The 18,539-nt window shown below is 41.0% G+C and overlaps 2 long non-coding RNA genes across 9 annotated transcripts in view; one reads left to right on the top strand and one right to left on the bottom strand.

Moving 5' to 3' along the window:
• Positions 1–6,386, top strand: part of LOC127008170 (uncharacterized) — a 160,152-nt gene extending 153,766 nt beyond the window's left edge. For all 8 annotated transcript variants that reach the window (XR_007760893.1, XR_007760891.1, XR_007760892.1 and 5 more), the window contains one exon: positions 5,142–6,386. This is a non-coding gene — a long non-coding RNA (uncharacterized LOC127008170). The remainder of the gene's footprint in view (positions 1–5,141) is intronic.
• LOC127008172 (uncharacterized) overlaps positions 1–18,539 on the bottom strand; it is a 159,627-nt gene that overhangs the window by 13,860 nt on the left and 127,228 nt on the right. The window contains exon 5 of the long non-coding RNA XR_007760899.1: positions 10,772–10,820. This is a non-coding gene — a long non-coding RNA (uncharacterized LOC127008172). The remainder of the gene's footprint in view (positions 1–10,771; positions 10,821–18,539) is intronic.

Genomic DNA, 18,539 nt, shown 5'->3' with positions numbered 1-18,539 from the left:
TCATCTGGATCCCGTGACATTTTCTTCTATACTATACTTTTTCTCTCGTAACCCCCTCATTATCCTTCCTATTCTTTCATCTTCGTCCTTCCCCTCTTAAGTGAATCCCGTGCCATTTTCTTCTCCCTATCATACTTCCGTAACTCCCTCATTACCCTGTTTTTTCGGCTTCGTCCTAATCCCTATGTTTTTAAGTTCTAACCCCCTCATCTTTCCTCCCTCTCCCCCCTCTCATCTTTCCTCCCTCCCCTTCTTACCACATCTGTTCTTTCGTTACCCTTTCCCTTCATCTCGGTTAATTAGGTTAGTTCCCCTCCCTCCGTTTTCTCATTATTTCCCCATTTTGATTACTCCTTTTGTTCGTCTCTTCCCCTTTATTCCTCCTTTCTCCTGTTCAACGATCTTTTACCTTCTTCACATACATTTTCTTTCCCTTGACCTCTTTTTTCTCAGTATTTATGTTCCTGCTCATTTCTTTCCCCTGACGTTCCCCCTTCTCTCACTTTGTATATTTTTTTGTTGATTCCAGTAGTTCCTCTCTTCCCCTCTTTACAAATCTTTTAACCTTCTCCTTCCAGTTTCTTTTCCCACTTCCTCTCTTCCCCTCTTTACAGATCTTTTAACTTTCTCCTTCCAGTTTCTTTTCCCCTTATCTTCCTTTCTCCCATACTCTTTTTGTTCCTCTTTCCGTAACCCCCCTTCCTTCCTACCTTCCCTTCCCCTTCACATGTACTTTCATTCTCCTTATCTTCCTCATTTTTTCTCACTTGTACCGCTGTTCTCAGCTGCCTCCCCCCCCACCTCCTCCCTTCCCCCCTTTTCAATCTATAACCGTTTCCTTCACATCTTCCCTCTCACCTTTCATTTTCCTCATTTCACTCACTTCTTTTGTTCCTCTTCCCTTACTCTCCCATCTCCCCCTCCTCCCCCTTCCGTCTTCCCTGCTTTTCAATCTCCAGCAATCTCCTTCACCCATCGCTCCACCTGTTACTGTCGCCGCCTGCTCCTCCTCCCCCATCCTCCTTCCAACCCTCACCCCCAACTGGTATATCGAGGCCTAAAGACACGTTTCTCACAGGATGGCGCGAGATAATGTTTTAAGGGAAATGTTTTACTTAAGCCTAAAATATTTCACCCTCCTCTTGTTACTATTTTTCCCCTCTTTATTTTTTTTTTCGTTTATATTTTTGGGGAGTCGATACTATGCACGACGTAATTAGTTCGCTCATCCTTCCGACAAAACTTATTTTTCCTCCGGAGATATATTTTGTCACTTTTTTTTTTTTAGTTAAGATGGTAAATTTGGCGATCAGTAGTGGCGGTGTAGTAAGATGGTGGTAGTAATAGTAGTGGTAGTAGCAGTAGCAGTGATGAAGAAAAGAAAGGATGATTAATAATAAAAACAACAATAACATCAATAATAATAATAATAATAATAATAATAATATGAAGAAAAAGCCGGTTTACCAATTTCAGTTCAGGGCTAAGAAAAATAACTCCCTTGCTCAAGACAATTAATGTTTAACTTTTTTGTTTTTTTCATGTGTAATACCTGTTTACAATTTCTTCCTCCTCCACCTACTCTCCTCTGACTTCTCTTTCTCCTCCTATTCCTCCTCTTCCTCGACTTCTCCTCTTCTTCCTTCTCTTCCTCCTCACACACATTTTTCCTTCCTTTCCTAATATATTCCTAATTTATACACTGACAGTATGCAAACAAGGCAGCTTCAGTACTCTTGATATTCCCCGTGCGTTGCATTATTATTATTATTATTATTATTATTATTATTATTATTATTATTATTATTACAGAGAAAGAGAAAATAGAACACAAACTCAACGACCCCCCCCCCCCTCCCACACACACACACACGGGGTACACAAAACTCATGAATGTTTAATGTGAGACGTAAAATAAAAAAGAGTAAGTTCAGCCTCTTCGTCGTACATCTTGCGAGTTCCCAGCTAGTAAACTTTCCCAGGGAGGAGGAGGAAGAAGAAGGAAGAGGAGGAAGAAAAGTAGAAAGAGGAACAAGAAGAGCAAGAACAAGAGTTAGACTACAGCAACAAGAGGAGAAAAAAATACTAAAAATACATAAACAAAAAAAAAAGAAAAAAAATACTAATAAAAGTGCAGAAATACGAAACGCAGGATACACAGCTGCTAGAGTCTTACAGAAACATCCTACAATCACATCCTACAGGGGAGACCCAAACAATACTCCCTATATAACCCATCCAAAGACATATCCTAAAGAGTGAATCCTTGAGACATTATTTTTTTTGTCATGTGGTAAGGGACACAGACTAAGAACCAACCCAAAGACGTAAGAGAAAAAAAGCCCCACCACACACTGCCCCATCGAAGTAACCCAGACGAAGATACATAAAAAGGTCTCTCTAATATTATTCTACAAGTGTCCTATATAAATACGTCTTTCAAGGAGTACAACGCAACGGTCTCTCTAAAATTGGACTCAGGTAATGATGAAAAAGGTTGGAATTGACAGGTGAGGTGAGGAAAGGACTAATGTCATTCCAGAAGTGCCCTATACAGATGCGTTTATAAAGGAGTTCTACGGATGGTCCTCGCTGAAATAGAACTCATGTGATGGAAAAAAAAGGTGGGAATGGCCAGGTGCGACGCCTCTGCTGCAAGTAAATACGTAAGCAGGTGAGCGATGCGTTATTACAACCTGAGCAAACCCCAGGAATGCAAAGGCGAGAGTGCAAAATAAACGAAAAAAAAAATAATACGCATAAACCCCTAATAATGAACGGGGAGGACGTATTTTGTACATCTAACACATGCACACGCACATGCACACGCACAAACGAGGGACGGTCAGTAGCAGGAGCAATATCCATTAATTTTAATACTAATAAATACGAAGCTACGTGCGAGGAATGACACAATGCATATCGTTAATGTAATGAGACAACGGAGAGGAGGAGGAGGGGGAGGATAAGTAAGAGGAAGGAGAGGAATACATAGGAAGAACAGACACCAGAAGACCTGTCGGTCTATGGCGAGGGTGTCTGTTTACTACCGCTACTACTAGTAAACTACGTGTGGTAGGACGGGATAGAATAGGTGAAGGCTCCTCCCCACCCACCTCTCCCTCCGGCAACGTGCCGGCAGGAAACAGTTAGAAGAGAACACCATGTGCCTTTAAGGAAGAAAGGGACATGGAAATTTTACAGTAAAGAGAGAAATAAGAGGAAATTACTACCCTTAACTTACGCTACTGGTGACCTAAGCTGTGGGGGAAACTAATGTCTTCAGGTTTTACTCGTGCTGCAGGCTGCCTGAGACACACGAAAAAGGGTCAGTAAACAGTGTATGTAGTTGAGTCATAAATATAAAAATAAATAAATAAATTAACGCTAGTATTAAATTGGACTGCTCACGATGGGGTGAGATGTAGTTTCAGGGATTACCGGTAGAGGCTTGATCCTCGTTTACCTTCGGTACAGGGGTACGCTCCAGTATCCTGTTAACTTTACTGTTCCCACACCTCACTGCCTGAAACATATAAAAGGGTCAGTAAAATCTTATATCCCTGAAATACTTATCCAATGAAGACTTGAAGCTATTAAATACTCTGTGCGCTAACTACTGACGCTGGGAGTCTATTCCAGTGATCGACGACTCTATTATTGAAATAACTTCTGCGCGCCAATGTGTTACATCGGTTTCCCTTTAACTTCATACCGTTGCTGCGTGTTATGTCATACGTCAAGTTACGGAGCGCTGGAATTTGTTTGGTTGCTCGTCGCTGTATCCTTTCTAGCAAAACTTGATCTTTTATATAACTCGGTGACCAGAACTGAACGGCGGCAACATTGGCCTTTTTCCACACTAGAGGCAGACTAGCCTGTGCTAATGACTTGTTGAACATTAACGTTATGGGTAATTCTAGCTAAAGAAGGAGGAGAAGGATAAGTAAGAGGAAGGAGGAGAATAAGAACAAGTAGTAATAGGAAGAAGAATGCAAGTAAAACAATGACAAAACAACAATCAGCGTAAATTAGCAAAGAATAATAATAGAAAGGAGAAAGGAAAAATATTATGAACAGTGGGAAGGAAATGATAGTATATGAAGGACAAAATGAGGCCAACCAAATCTTTACCAGCATGTGTCTATAAGGACAGATAGAAGGAGGAGGAGGAGGAGGAGCGACACGATAAGAGGGAAGACGGAGAACGGGGTGGCCATCAGGGTAAGGTGAAGTCTGCGAATGAAGGCAAAGTAGAGAAAAGTTTAAGCAAGAGGCGAGGAGATGGGAGAAAAGCTATAAAGGACAGTCACAGAGGAAAGAAAAGGAAAAGAAGAAGAATAGAAGCAGTGAGGTTAAGAGAAGAGGAAGAAGAAGGAAGAGGATAAAAAAGAAGCAAGATAAGAGACGACGGATACTAGCATACGGAGAAAGAGGAATAGGAAAGAAAAGATGAGTAGTAGGAGGAGCAGGAAAGAGGTAGGAGGGTACAGGAAGAGGAGGAAGGAAAAGGACACGAAAGTAAGCAGAAGCAAAAAAAAAAAATAAATAAATAAAAAAACAACCGTTTGCAGCATAAGGAAGATAAATAAAAGGATACATTAGAGGAGGAAGAGCAGGATAAGAAGCAGGAAGGCAAAGAGTCAGTATATAGGTAGGAGGGTACAGGAAGAGGAGGAAGGAAAAGGAGACGAATGTACGTAGAAGCAAAAAAAAGAGCCGAACGTTTGTGGCATAAGGAAGATGAATAAAAGGTAAGAGTAGAGGAGGAAGAGCAGGATAAGAAGCGGGAGGGTAAAGGGTCAGTGTGAGGTAAGGTCAGTCCCCGTGTAGGCAGGAAGGTAAGCAGGTCACGCCGTCGCAAAGGAAGATTCACAGCTCTCATAAAACCCCCGGAAGAGGATACATGACGAGCGATCTTGTCAAAAATGTTTCCCTCGAACTGGACACGCGGCTGCCACGTCCCCCTCCCCGCCCCCCCGCCCTTTCCCTCCCGTACCCCACCTCCATCACTGCAATGTAACCGTGACGAACGAGGACGAGGAAAAGGAGGAAGAGGAAGTTGGTGTATGAGGATCGAAGACGAGTAGCGTAGATGTTTTGGGTGTGTAATGTTTTTCCTTTTTCTCTTCTTCTTTCAGGTTTTTTTGTCTCCCGTATTCCACTAAGGCTAAAGAAGAAGAAGAAAAGAGGTGGAGGTGGGATTCCTGTTTTGGTCAAAGAAGTGGACAAGAAGGAAGAGGAGCAGAAGAAGAACAGAAGAGGACAGCATCTAATTTCCCTTGTCCCGTTTCAGACCTGAGAGAGAGAGAGATGGAGGAAAAGGGGGGGGGGGGGAATGGAGGAGGGGAAGAGTAAGGAAGAAGGGAGAGGAAGGAAGAGAGAGAGAGGTGGATATTTTCTCTCTCCATCTCACTTTTCCCTCTATATTTGGCTGTCTGTCCCCATTGCTATATTTCTCTTCTTTCTCTCATTCCTCCTCCTCCTCCTTCGAGCTTTAATTGCCCCCATGTCGGTCAATAAATTTCTACTATTTGCCGAGTTTTGGATTACGTCCGTCTGTCTATCTCTCTTCGTGTGTGTGTGTGTGTGTGTGTGTGTGTGTGTGTGTGTGTGTGTTTAGTCCAGGTATTCAACATTCTGCGTTTCTATGTCAGTTTATATTCATTAACTTCTGGATGTTTTTTTTACTTCAGGTTAATATGTACAACTTTTTCTTCATTTGCTATTTTTAAAACTGTCTGCGTGTGTGTTGCCAGAACTAAAGCCATATATATTATTTTTAATCTTACTCCCACACTCATTTCTCTTTCTCATACAGTTAGAGAACATGAGTAACAAGAGAAAATGGGATAAGAGAACAGACAAAAAAAAAAGAGAAAAGAGAAAAATAAGAGAGGATAAGAGACAATGGAAAAGGGTGAGAGGACAAAAGAAGAGAAAAAGGACTAGAGAGGAGAACAGACAAATGGAAAAAAAAGGAAAAAGAAGGATTCAAAAGCAACGAAAACGCTACGAACAAGCAAAAAGGACGTGGTGATGACTCCCCTGCGGCCGTGTTCATCTCCTTAATGTGTCACACCTGCCAATGGAACACACCTGAGAAGAGAGAGAGAGAGAGAGAGAGAATGCTGAATAAATAGGATCAATAATTAATGGTTAGGGACTAAGGAAGGAAGGAAGGGAGTGATGAAGTGACGGGGAAGGAGAGGCTGAAGGACAGGATGAGGAGCAGCAGGAGGAAGGAGACTGGGGAACACACACACACACCAAGAGAAAAGATAGATAGGAAAAAGGGCGAAATTAGTGAAAGAAAACGAAGATAAAAAGCATAAATCAGGGAAAAGTTGGGTGAAAATGAAGCGTGTGAATGATGGGAAGAAAGGAAGAAAGAATGAAAAAAGGACGAACGGACGAGAGAGAGAGAGAGAGAGAGAGAGAGAGAGAGAGAGGCAAAGGGTATTAAGTTAATTGTTTCCTCTGAGTCTTCAAGCCCCGTCCATAAATCCTCGGGTCAAATTACTCAGATCAAGCCTCCGTGTGTGTGTGTGTGTGTGTGTGTGTGTGTGTGTGTGTGTGTGTGTGTGTGTGTGTGTGTGTGTGTGTGTGTGTGTGTGTGTGCTTGAGGACCGTTTATCTCTCGCCGAGTCCTGAGGGGAATAAGAGAAAGAAGTAAAACTGAAAATCTATAGTTTTCTTACCCCCTCCCCCTCCCTCCCCTCTCTCTCTCTCTCTCTCTCTCTCTCTCTCTCTCTCTCTCTCTCTCTCTCTCTCTCTCTCTCTCTCTCTCTCGTAGGTACAGAGAGAGAGAGAGAGAGAGAGAGTCAATAGACCGGTAGATCCGGCTGAGAACTCTTAAAACTAACTCCCTAAAAATAGTAAAGAAAAACACGACGATATCACAGTAACTTTTGCCCGGGAGATAAAAGTAGTTTCTCTTGAGTAGGAGGAGGAGGAGGAGGAGGAGGAGGAAGAGAGTGAGAACGTGATGGATGAAGAGGAAGAAAAGGAGAACGAAGACTACGACGAAAAAGAACAATATAAATAAAGGCCTTCCCCAACGCTCTCCACGTCTGATGTTAGTGTACCCCATCTTGCTCCGGCAAATGCTCTAATACTTCAACCTGGTCCTTTGTCTTCCCACACATTTGTTTTTCTGTAAGTAAGTCTACGCATTTGACTTGCCGTATTTCATTACTGATTCTTAACTGTCGCTCCCCAATCCATGAAGCTCGGTGGTCACGGAGTTTTAGTTAATGTAGTGCTGCCACATCCTTTATCATGTCTGAATTTCCAGTAAAAATAAAGCCAATTTCATTCATCGTTTCTCCATCAGGGCTTTTCCTGGGTAAATTTCTTGGTCGTACTTTTCTTAAGCAATTTGTTAATGACTTATCCTGTTTCATTCCACAAATTTAGCTTATTAATTTGCTGTTGCGTATCTTGTACCTATTTCAAAATGCGAATTAATGTTTCAATTAATGTGTTTGGACCCTAATTTGACGTTAACGCATCACTCTTGATAACTAATTTCATGCTTCATGGCTACTTCAATATTTCCGTATAACTTTTCTATGTTATCGCCACAGGAAGACTTCCAAAATAAAAATAAAATAAATGCTTCTGGAAATTTTAAAACTTCTGTCTCTGCCTCACCTAATATCATGTCTGTTTTCTCTCTCTCTCTCTCTCTCTCTCTCTCTCTCTCTCTCTCTCTCTCTCTCTCTCTCTCTCTCTCTCTCTCTCTCTCTCTCTCTCTCTCTCTCTCTCTCTCTCTCTCTCTCCCCCTCTATGGCTCATCCAACCCCCTTTTATAGCACGTAATTGTCCGCGCGACTTACTGAAGGAGGAGTGTAATTAAAAAGAGGAGAGGCCACACAGCTGGATTAAGAGATATATTGCCCCCGAGAGCCACTGTGCACTGGTAATTAAATCCAAAGTGGCCAGGCTTGGTGGATTTTGTGGCCGGATTAATCTGAGAAAAATGCAGCCAAAAGAAAACGGGAGGAGGAGAGAAAATGAGGGGTGTTTGAGGGGGGGGACATAAAAAAGTGAACGTGTAGATAAGTGTGTAGGATTTAAGTGTTTTGTGATAAAAAGAGGAAGAGAAAATGGGGTGTCTTTGAGGGGAGAGAACAAAAAAGTGAACGAGTAGAAAAATTCAAGGTTCAAGTGTGTAGGATTTAAGTGTTTTATGATAGAAAGAGGAAGAGAAAATGGGGTGTCTTTGAGGGGGGGGACATAAAAAAGTGAACGAGTAGATAAGTGCATGGTTCAAGTGTGTAGGATTTAAGTGTTTTATGATAGAAAGAGGAATAGAAAACGGGGTGTCTTTGAGGGGGGGGGGGAACAAAAAAGTGAGCGAGTAGATAAATGCATAGTTCAAGTGTGTAGGATTTAAGTGTTTTGTCATAGAAAGAGGAAGAGAAAATGGGGTGTCTTTGAGGGGGGGGGGGGGGAAACAAAAAAGTGAACGAGTAGATAAGTGCATGGTTCAAGTGTGTAGGATTTAAGTGTTTTGTCATAGAAAGAGGAAGAGAAAATGGGGTGTTGGAGGGAAAGAAGGATAAATAAGAAAAATGAAGAGGAGAGTGCATGGGTGAAGTGTGTTGTAGGTAGAGTGTTTTGTAATAGGAAGAGGAAGAGAAAATGGGCTATGTGTGAAGGACGTAAAAAAAGGAACGAGGATAGATAAGAGTGCATAGGCTAAGAGTGTAGGATGTAAGTGTTTTGTGGTAGTAGGAGTGAAGAGAGGGACTTAAGTGGAAAGGCGTGGAAATAGAGAGAGGAGGAAAAGGGGCAGATAATGAGTGGTAAAGGAAACGGTGTGTAGGTTAATAGTGTTTTGTAGAGGGAGCGGAAAGACGAAAGTGGTAAGGAGTGGAAATTGATAGAGGCGAAGAGGAGGAGGAGGAGGAGGAACGGATAATGAGTGGTAAGGGAAAGAAGTGTTCGGGGAAAGAAACTTAATTGCCGGGTAAGAAAGTTAATGACACCCATAATTTGTGTGTGTGTGTGTGTGTGTGTGTGTGTGTGAAGAGGAGCAAATTGTAAATATCCTTTTTTACCATACATTGAATCTCCTAATATTTCTTCCTACACTGTTCTAATCCTTCCTTTCTTCTACCTATCATCTACCTATTCTACAAAATCAAGGTGGATTTAATAAATAATAAGAAAAGCTAATTAATGAGAACCGATTCACCTCCCTCCTCTACCCTCCGTCCTCCCCCCGCCATCCGACCCCTCCCATTCTTCCCCCTCCCATACTCTCTACTTCCGGAAAGACAAAATATTCCGATAAGGCGATCAATGTAATCAAGCGTGAAATTATTCCAATATTCATTTTCAGATAAATCAAGAGGAGCAGCAGAGACGGCAACCTTATTTCCATATTCCCCGATCGCTTAAATTCGCTACTACGTTTCCTTGATTTTCTTGTTCCTCTTCCCATTTCATGAAAGAATTTTTGCTCTAGCAGAAATTTATAGACCACTGCATAGGACAACATACATAATACACACACACACACACACACACACACACACACACACACACACACACACACACACACACACACACACACACACACACACACACATACACACGAGGAAAGAAAGATAATTGTATGAGAACACACAAAGAAGTAAATTGGTATCCAGTTTATCGATAAATTTAAGACTGACTTTCTATATACATGGAACTACCATCTGTGTGTGTGTGTGTGTGTGTGTGTGTGTGCAATATGGGACAAAACTTGGACTCTTGTTACCGTAACCTGAAATTCAATCAGCATCCCCCCCCCACAAGCTCTCTCTCTCTCTCTCTCTCTCTCTCTCTCTCTCTCTCTCTCTCTCTCTCTCTCTCTCTCTCTCTCTCTCTCTCTCTCTCTCTCTCTCTCTCTCTCTCTCTCTCTCTCTTCCCTGAGTACGCCCAACACAAACACGGTCAACCCCTCCTTTCAGACAACACACACACACACACACACACACACACACACACACACACACACACACACACACACACACACACACACACACACACACACACACACACACACACACACGCACATACACACACATGCACATACTCTCTCTCTCTCTCTCTCTCTCTCTCTCTCTCTCTCTCTCTCTCTCTCTCTCTCCTTCCAAACTATACAAACCTCCTCCTCCTCCTCCTCCTCCTCCTCCTCCTCCTCTTCCTGCTCCTCCTCAAACATTTCTTCCCTCGGTATATTAAAATGTTATATCACTACCCAACCAAGAAATTCACTGGACGACGAAATTTTGCGAATCAAATATTTGGCGAAAAGAAGACGAGGACTTTTTTATATCTTATTTTGGCGGAACGGAAGCCCTTGAGACGGAATATTGGCGCCGCGAATTTTGGAAAAGGAGAAGGAGAAGGAGGGGGCGGAGGAGAAGGAGGAGGAGGAGGTTGGACACTTTCACAACTTGGAGGAAGGTGTTATATTACGATCGAAGGAGGAGGAGGAGGAGGAGGAAGAAGAAGAGGAGGAGGAGGGAGAGGAGGGAGAAAAGAAAAGTGAGAGGGAGACGTGTGAGTTTCTGATGAAAGATAGGAAGGAAGGGAAGACAGGACCGGGAGGGAAGGAGAAGGGGAGGAGGAGGGAGGAAGAGGACGAGAGATAATAAAAGGGAGTGAGGGGACGGTGAGAGAGAGAGAGAGAGAGAGAGAGAGAGCAACACCTTAAAACCGAAACCATCATAGAGGGCAACAATAACAATAACAACATCACATCTTAGCATACCTGTTTCAACGTGTCAGGTAACTAGGGACGTCAAGGCAGTTACATGAGACTGAAAATAAAAGAAAATTAATTAGTATGTAGAAAATAGAAGTTGCGTATAAATGATTTTTCTACTATTATGGCCTCTACATTTTACATTCCGGCAAGGTGAATGGGAGTAGTATATAAATTCTCTCTCTCTCTCTCTCTCTCTCTCTCTCTCTCTCTCTCTTGTAAGATTCATGACTTTGGAGGAAGGCAAGAGATACAAATTAAAGGAACTGTAGTTTTGCCACATACTTTTTTTTAACAAATATTGAAAAGAAATTCAATCAAACTTTTTCTTTCTAACTTCTTTTTAGCGATTATCGTTTAAGAGTTTGACCAAATGATTGAATTAAACCATCTTCCCATTTTCTTTTTTATATTTGAAATGGAGAATTAACGAAAAAATAATTGATTGTGGGTCTTCCTTTTTTCTTGAGAGGGAAAATAAGCGAAAGAGTAATATATGTCTGCGGTCCTCTTTCTTTATATTCAAGAGAGGAAATTAACGAATTAAGAAATAGTGAAAAAAATGCACTAAACTATCTCCTGGCATCCTTTTCACGATCATCCTTAAGAGTTTGGCCGAACGAATCATGAAACCGTCTTCCCACTTTCTATCTTTTTGTCAAGGGAGAGAATAGGCGAAAGATTATTATGATTGTGGTTCTCTTCCTTCCTTTTTCGAGGGAGAACAATAGAAATAATATATGATTCGGGCTCTTTTTTTTCTCGAAGTATAAATGAAAGTATAAAAGCGTTCTCCTATTTCTTTTGTGTTCAAGATGGAGAATAAGAAAAAATGTGATTGTGGTTCGCTTTCTCTTTTGTTTGCTTTTCTCCAGAGTAAAGAAAGACTATTATGACTGTGGTTCACTTTCTAAATACTCGCCAAAAAACAAACTTATATCCGAAGACCTTTCTCCCACTGGTTCGGCCGACGATCCCGTAAGAGGATTACACGAGGGAACCTTCCATCACCTCCAGGATTACCTCATTTTTGTTTTAATTGCCAGTGTCTTTACTTGTCTGTTTGTCGGTCGGTCGGTCGGTCGGCCTCGTCTCTCTCTCTCTCTCTCTCTCTCTCTCTCTCTCTCTCTCTCTCTCTCTCTCTCTCTCTCTCTCTCTCTCTCTCTCTCTCTCTCTCTCTCTCTCTCTCTCTCTCTCTCTCTCTCTCTCTCTCTCTCTCCACTTTTATTTCATCTCCTATCATATATCAGTTCATAAATCTTTCTAACTACCAACCTTCCTATCTATCTATCTATCTATTTTATTTATCTATCTTTCCATTTTTCCATCTATCTCTCCATCTATCTTTTACATAATCCTCCGCTTGGTTATTTCCATAATCCTTCGGCTCTCCTCCCTCCTGAATAAATAGGGTAGGAGGAGGAAAAATAAGGGTAGGAGGAGGAAAAATAAGGGGAGGAGGAGGAGAGAAAGATAAGGAATAGGTTAGAAATGTTTACCACTTAGCTGATATTTAGAATAAAAAACTTTGTCTATTTTAACGTAGAATTATTATTGCTATTATTTATTGTTGTTGCTGTTGTTGTTATTGTTGTTGTTATTAGTATTATTCGTTTTATTTCTGCATGTTCTTCAAATGAAACAAATTAATGTAAATATATAGAATTAAGCCCGAAAAAAATACACAGATATTCCCTAGAGCAACAAAAAAATGGGACGGAGCTTTTTCATTCAAAGCATTTTAGTACATTTAATTTCTGTTATTTAATTCTAAAATGAAAGAATAATACTTTTTGCCATTTTTTTCCTCACAGGCAACACACGCGATTTTTTCCTTGGGATAATGTATCTGCCCATTATTTGAGGCTCCTAATGGAATTTTCTTTTTCTTTCAGGGGGGAGGGGGACGGTTTTTCACATTTTTTATTAACTTTTTTTTGCTTGAATTTTCGTGTCTGGCTTTTTTTCATTAATTTTTTTTATATATTTTTTAACAGATTCTCTCTCTCTCTCTCTCTCTCACTAAGACCTCTTCTCACCTCACCACCCTCTTTTCTCACCTAATCTCCTCCTCCTCCTCTCTCCCAGTCTCTTCCCCTTCTCTTCCTCCCTCCTCTTCTTTCCTCCTCCCATCGCATAAGCCTCTTACCGAAGTCTCTCTTGTCATTCCATTTCAGTCTCTTGCTGAAATGCATCGTATATATTCACGCAGACAAAAATGGCCCGCTTATGTTTGGGTCTTTCTTCGGTACGCCTCAACACAACGTACGCACACCGGTGATAGAGGTAAATATTCGAATCGGTTATTAAAAGAAGAATTTAGTAGTTGTGAGTAGGGCAAATATTTATGCATGTGAATGAATAACCACGAGAATGACAATTAAATTTCCTTCGTCTTATTGTTGTCAAAGAATTGCGTTTTGTCAGTGTGATAATGGTACTGTGGGTAGTTTTAGTAGTAGTAGTAGTAGTAGTAGTAATAGTAGTAGCAGTAGTAGTAGTAGTAGTAGTTGTAGTAATAGTGAAAGAAGTAGAAAGAAGTATCAGAAAAACAGCAAGAAAGCAAGAAAGTAATTGAATAAGGCGAAGAAAACAAAAGAACAAGAGAAAGTTGATAATGACACCGCAGTAGAGGAAGAGAGGAAGGGAAGAAAACGAGGCGGGCAAGAGGAGAAAATGAAGCGGAAGAGGTGGAGGAGGAGAAGTAAGATTTGACCTCTACCATCCCCTGAAGTGTTTCCTTAAGCTACTAACATTTAAAGCTTCACTTAACACTTATAAGCCACACTTGACACTACTCTCTCTCTCTCTCTCTCTCTCTCTCTCTCTCTCTCTCTCTCTCTCTCTCTCTCTCTCTCTCTCTCTCTCTCTCTCTCTCTCTCTCTCTCTCTCTCTCTTCTGTCTTTATTATTTCCTCCCTTCTCCACTCCTCTTTACCTCCTCTCTTTACTTTCTTCCTCCATTGCTTCATTCTAGCCTTCCCACACTTCCTTCCTCCATCCTTTCTTCTCTCTCCCATACTTCCTCTTATCGCCTCTCCACGCTTTTCGTCCCCTCCTTCTCTCTCTCTCTCTCTCCCTCCCTCTCCCTCTCCCTCTCTCTCTCTCTCTCTCTCTCTCTCTCTCTCTCTCTCTCTCTCTCTCTCTCTCTCTCCTGTTCGTTCAAAGCATGGCGCGTTAGTATTATGTTTACTCAACGAAGATTTTTCACACTTTCACGGCAGAAGAGACGAAGAGTTTTAACAAGAAAATAGTTCATTAGGACACTGTGTTAATAAGTGGAGAGAGAGAGAGAGAGAGAGAGAGAGAGAGAGAGAGAGAGATTAAATTAAGAAAGAAAGGAGGAAAGAAAAAGAGGAAGTGATAGAAGTAGAAAGGAAAGGGAAGATAGGTGATCGGAGGAAGTATGGAAGAGAAGAAAAGAGGGAGGAAGGAAGGGCAAGAGGGAGCCAATGGAGAGAAACGAAAAGAAGAGAAATAGAGAAGGGAGGAAATAGTAATAACAAAAGAGGAGACTAAAAGGAAACAAAGGAAGAGCGAGACGGTGGAATAATAACAAAAGACGATAGGAAACAATGAGAGAGAGAGAGAGAGAGAGAGAGAGAGAGAGAGAGAGAGAGAGAACGTTATGAGGAGAATGGCTAACTCTCAATCGTTTCCTGATAATTACCCGGGAAGGCGAGGAAGTCTGGAACCAAGTTTTTAGTTTAATGGCGAACTGACGAGGAGGGGGGGGAGGAGGAGGAGGAAGGAAAGGAGGAGGAGGAACAGGGTGGAAGAGAAGGATTGATGTTTCTGCACTACTCGGTTTCTCTTTACTGTTTAAATTGTTCTTCAGAGGATTTTATTTAAAGACTTTTATTCACCTGTTCAGATATTGAGTTGCATTATTACTATTATCATTATTATTATTTTACTGTCGCGCTTTATTTCCTTACATCAATTATTACATCCGTCTTTTATTTGCTTCCTTCTTTCTAATACTTAAATTATTATATTCTCTTTCCTTTCTTTTCCCAGTGTTTCTCCCTTCTGTACACCCCCACTCTTCCTCCTCCTCTTTCTCTTCTTCCTCCTCCTCTTTGTCTTCTTTCTTTGTCTTTTCTTTTTCTTCTTTTTGTTTATTCTTATTCGTCTTTTACTTTCTTTTTTTCTTATTCCTCGACTTTTCCTCTTGCTCTACTTTTTCCTCCTCCTCCTCCTCCTCCTCCTCCTCGCCCCTTCCTGCTCTCCTTTTACGCCCGATAAAGTATTAACCTCCCCTTCCTGCCCCGCCCCAGACCCGCCTGCCGCTCCGCTCCGTCCATTTGCAGGTAAACAGGTGAGTACGAATGTTTGCTGCGCCTTTTTATTGCCCAGACCCAGACCGGCAAGGGAGGAGAGGAGAGGATTGTGTGTTACGCCAAGAAGTACCGTAAGTAGTAATGCAGTGATGGTAAGAACAAGAATAATGGAGGGGATGCAGAAGAAGAACAAGAAAAAGGAGAAAGAAAAGATGAAACTGAATACTGACAAAGGATAGAAAGGAAAAGAAAAAGAAGTAAATGAAAATAAAAACACAAAGTATATAATAACAATAAGAAGAACAAGAACAAGAATAATGAAAAGGATGCAGGAGAAGAACAAGAAAAAGGAAAAGGAAAAGAAAAAGAAGTAAATGAAAATAAAAACAAAAAGTTAAATGGACAAGCAAAAAGAAAAGGAAGAATGATAAGAAAAAGAAGCAGATGAATAAATAGGAAAGATAATCAGAAGGAAAATAAATAAAAAACAAAAATAGAAAAAAAAATAATAATTCATCTGTTATAACTGAATAAAAATTAACATGATGACAATTGAACTGGGGATTTTTTTTATATAGACAGAACTTAGTATACTACTTCTTAATGCCGGTCAACCATCTGAGTATTTACTGTAATTTCATTCGCACAAAAACTTTTATATACACTCCTACCAACGTTAAACTATTTCTTTCTCTCCCCTTTCTCTTGATGAATTTATACAGAGAGGAGGAAATACAAAGGAGTGTGCAGAGGAGCAGAGGGAGTAAGGGGATTGAAGAGGAGGAGGAAGAGGCCTTTTACTTTCCGTGAGGTGTGGACAGGTATGCACGAGCCCCAGGTGAGCGTCCAGGTGATATCTGCCCCGCTACCTGTCCGGCCGCCAAACAAAACACAAGGATTTTCAGTTTATTCACTTTCTCTTTCTCCTCTTTCTATTTCTCTCGTCTTCTCCTCCTTCTTATTTTTCTTTTTCTTTCTCTTCATCATCATCTTCATCTTTTTTTTATCTTGTTACTCGTACTCCCCTTTTTCTTTTAGTTTTCTTTATTTATTTTTTCTCAATTTTATATTTCTTCTTTTCTTTTTTTCCTTTTTCTTTCTCCTTCTTCTTCCTCTTCTTCTTTTATTATTTCTGCTCTTCTTGGTAATGTTCTCTCTCTCTCTCTCTCTCTCTCTCTCTCTCTCTCTCTCTCTCTCTCTCTCTCTCTCTCTCTCTCTCTCTCTCTCTCTCTCTCTCTCTCTCTCTCTCTCTCTGTTCCTAATCACGTTTTTATTTACAGTTCTCTTTCATTTTCCTTCCTCTCTCCCTCCTCCTCCCTTCCCTCCTCTTATTTTTCTTTTAATGTGTGTTCTTCACGTTCCCCTTCCTAGTCACACTTCACTTCCGTGTCTTATTTTTTTCATTTGTCACTTCCTTCATCGCTCTAATGTCATACCTTCCTTTGTTTTCTTTTCTATTTGCACGTCTTAACATTCGTCTTCCTTTCTATCTTTTTATTTCTTCCTTTAATTTTCTTTCTTTTTATTATTTCATTTTTTTTCGCTCATGCTCTTTTCAGTACTCTCCATTTTTAAATCTTATCCCTTGGCACAATGAACTTATTCCAAATTTCGCTTTTTTTTTCTCTTATGCTCTCCTCCTCCTCCTGTCTCTTCACTTTACTTCCATATTCTCCCTCCCCAACGTTCCTACTCTTTCCCTGAATCTTGTATTCTTGCTTCCACTCCTTCTAGCTCGTATTTCTACACACAATGCGTTTTTTTCCATTCCATCCTTTTTTTTTCTCTAAACTGATCGAATGTTTAAAAATACTCAATGGTTTTACGTATGTGAACAAATCCAAATTGTTTATGATCGATGACATTATTCCGAACGAGAAATAATGGCTCAAAACTTAAATGTTAACAAATAAATTCAGACCACCAAATGTTTCTTCACCATCGTTGTAGCGCGAGAGTGGGATAAGCTCCTACCTTCAGTGTTCCAGTGCAACACGATTGCTTAAAAAAAATCTTGACCAATACTTCCTTCAACTTAATATTTACTAAAGTAAAAATGTAAAGTCTTAGTGGCAGTTGACTTAATTTCACTTAGGTTTAAGGAAAGACATATGGTCTATATGGTCTGAATATCTATGTAAATCTATGTGAATCATTTCCTTTCGCTTTCTTTTCTACACTTCAAATGACCTTCCTACTATTAGTTTTTACTCTCCGTCCATTCACCTTACCTGCTGCTAAACCTCTCCTCCTTCCACAACCATTCCACTTCTTTAACTTCCTCCTCCTCCTCCTCCTCCTCCTCCTCCTCCTCCTCCTCCTCGTCCTCCTCCACCTCCACCACCTCTACCTCCTCCTCCGTGACCCGCCTCACTGCAGTACCGAAGGAGAATAATGAAGTGTCAATGGCTGGTTCCGCGAAAGTGTGTCAGAAATGGCGAACAGCACGCAAAGGAGAGGCGGAGGGAGGGAGGGAGAAAGGGAAGGAGTGGGAAGGGAATCATGACAGGAAGGAGAGAGAAGGGAAACATTGGGCGAAGAAGGAAGGAAGGGATACGTGGAAGGGAGGAGAAAGGATAAGAAAGGAGGAAGACTGACGGAAAATATTTAAGTAAGGAAAGAAAATAATGAGAGATGAAGGAATACGGAAGGGAGATAGGATGGGAAGAAAGCAGGATTAGTGGGAGATATTAGGTAAAGAGGAAAAGAGAAAAGGGAGAGAGAGAAGAAACAAACATGGAAGGACGAGAAGAGGAAGGAAACATGAAAGGAAGGAAAGGAGACTGACGGGAGAGGTGGGAGGGAATGAGGGAAGGAGAGAGAAGGGAAGCATGAAAGGAAGGAGATAGGATAGGAACGAGTCAGGATTGATGAGAGATATTAAGGAAGGAGGGAGAGAGAAAACGGAGGGAAGGGAAACATGAAAAGGGGATGGGAAAGGAAGGAAGCAGGACTGACGAGGGATATTAGCTACGGAGGAAAAGAGAAAAATGAGAGATAAAGGAAACATGAAAGGCAGGAGATAGGGTAGGAAGGACGCAGGATTGATGGAAGATATTAAGTCAGGAGGGAAAGAGAATAAGGAGAAGAGAAGCAAGAAAGTAGGAACGGAAGAGATAAAAGAGTAAGGAAGGGAAAAATGAAGGAAGATGGAATGAAGAATGGAAAGGAAGGAAGATAAGACTTAAGGAGGGAAATGGATTAGGAAGATAGGAAAGAGGGAAAAGGAAACAGGAAGAAATAGTGTAAAATGTAAGGAATAAAGAAAGATGGGAGAAACAAAAAGATGAAGAGAAGTATAAGGGGGATATGAACAAAACGAAGAGATAGAAGCAAGAAGAGAGACTGACATATATAAAAAGTAGGCATGGAGGGAGAAATAAAAAGGAGAGAGAGAGAGAGAGAGAGATTACCTGAACCGCTCCTCATCTGTACTGGTAATAAAACAATAAATAATAGATATAAAAAACGTAATCCTTTCACGCACGCACG

The sequence above is a fragment of the Eriocheir sinensis genome, chromosome 37 (assembly GCF_024679095.1).
Source record: "Eriocheir sinensis breed Jianghai 21 chromosome 37, ASM2467909v1, whole genome shotgun sequence".
Lineage (NCBI taxonomy): Eukaryota > Metazoa > Arthropoda > Malacostraca > Decapoda > Varunidae > Eriocheir > Eriocheir sinensis.
The sequence above is the reverse complement of the archived record's forward strand: the minus strand, read 5'-3'. Positions and strand labels throughout refer to the sequence as shown.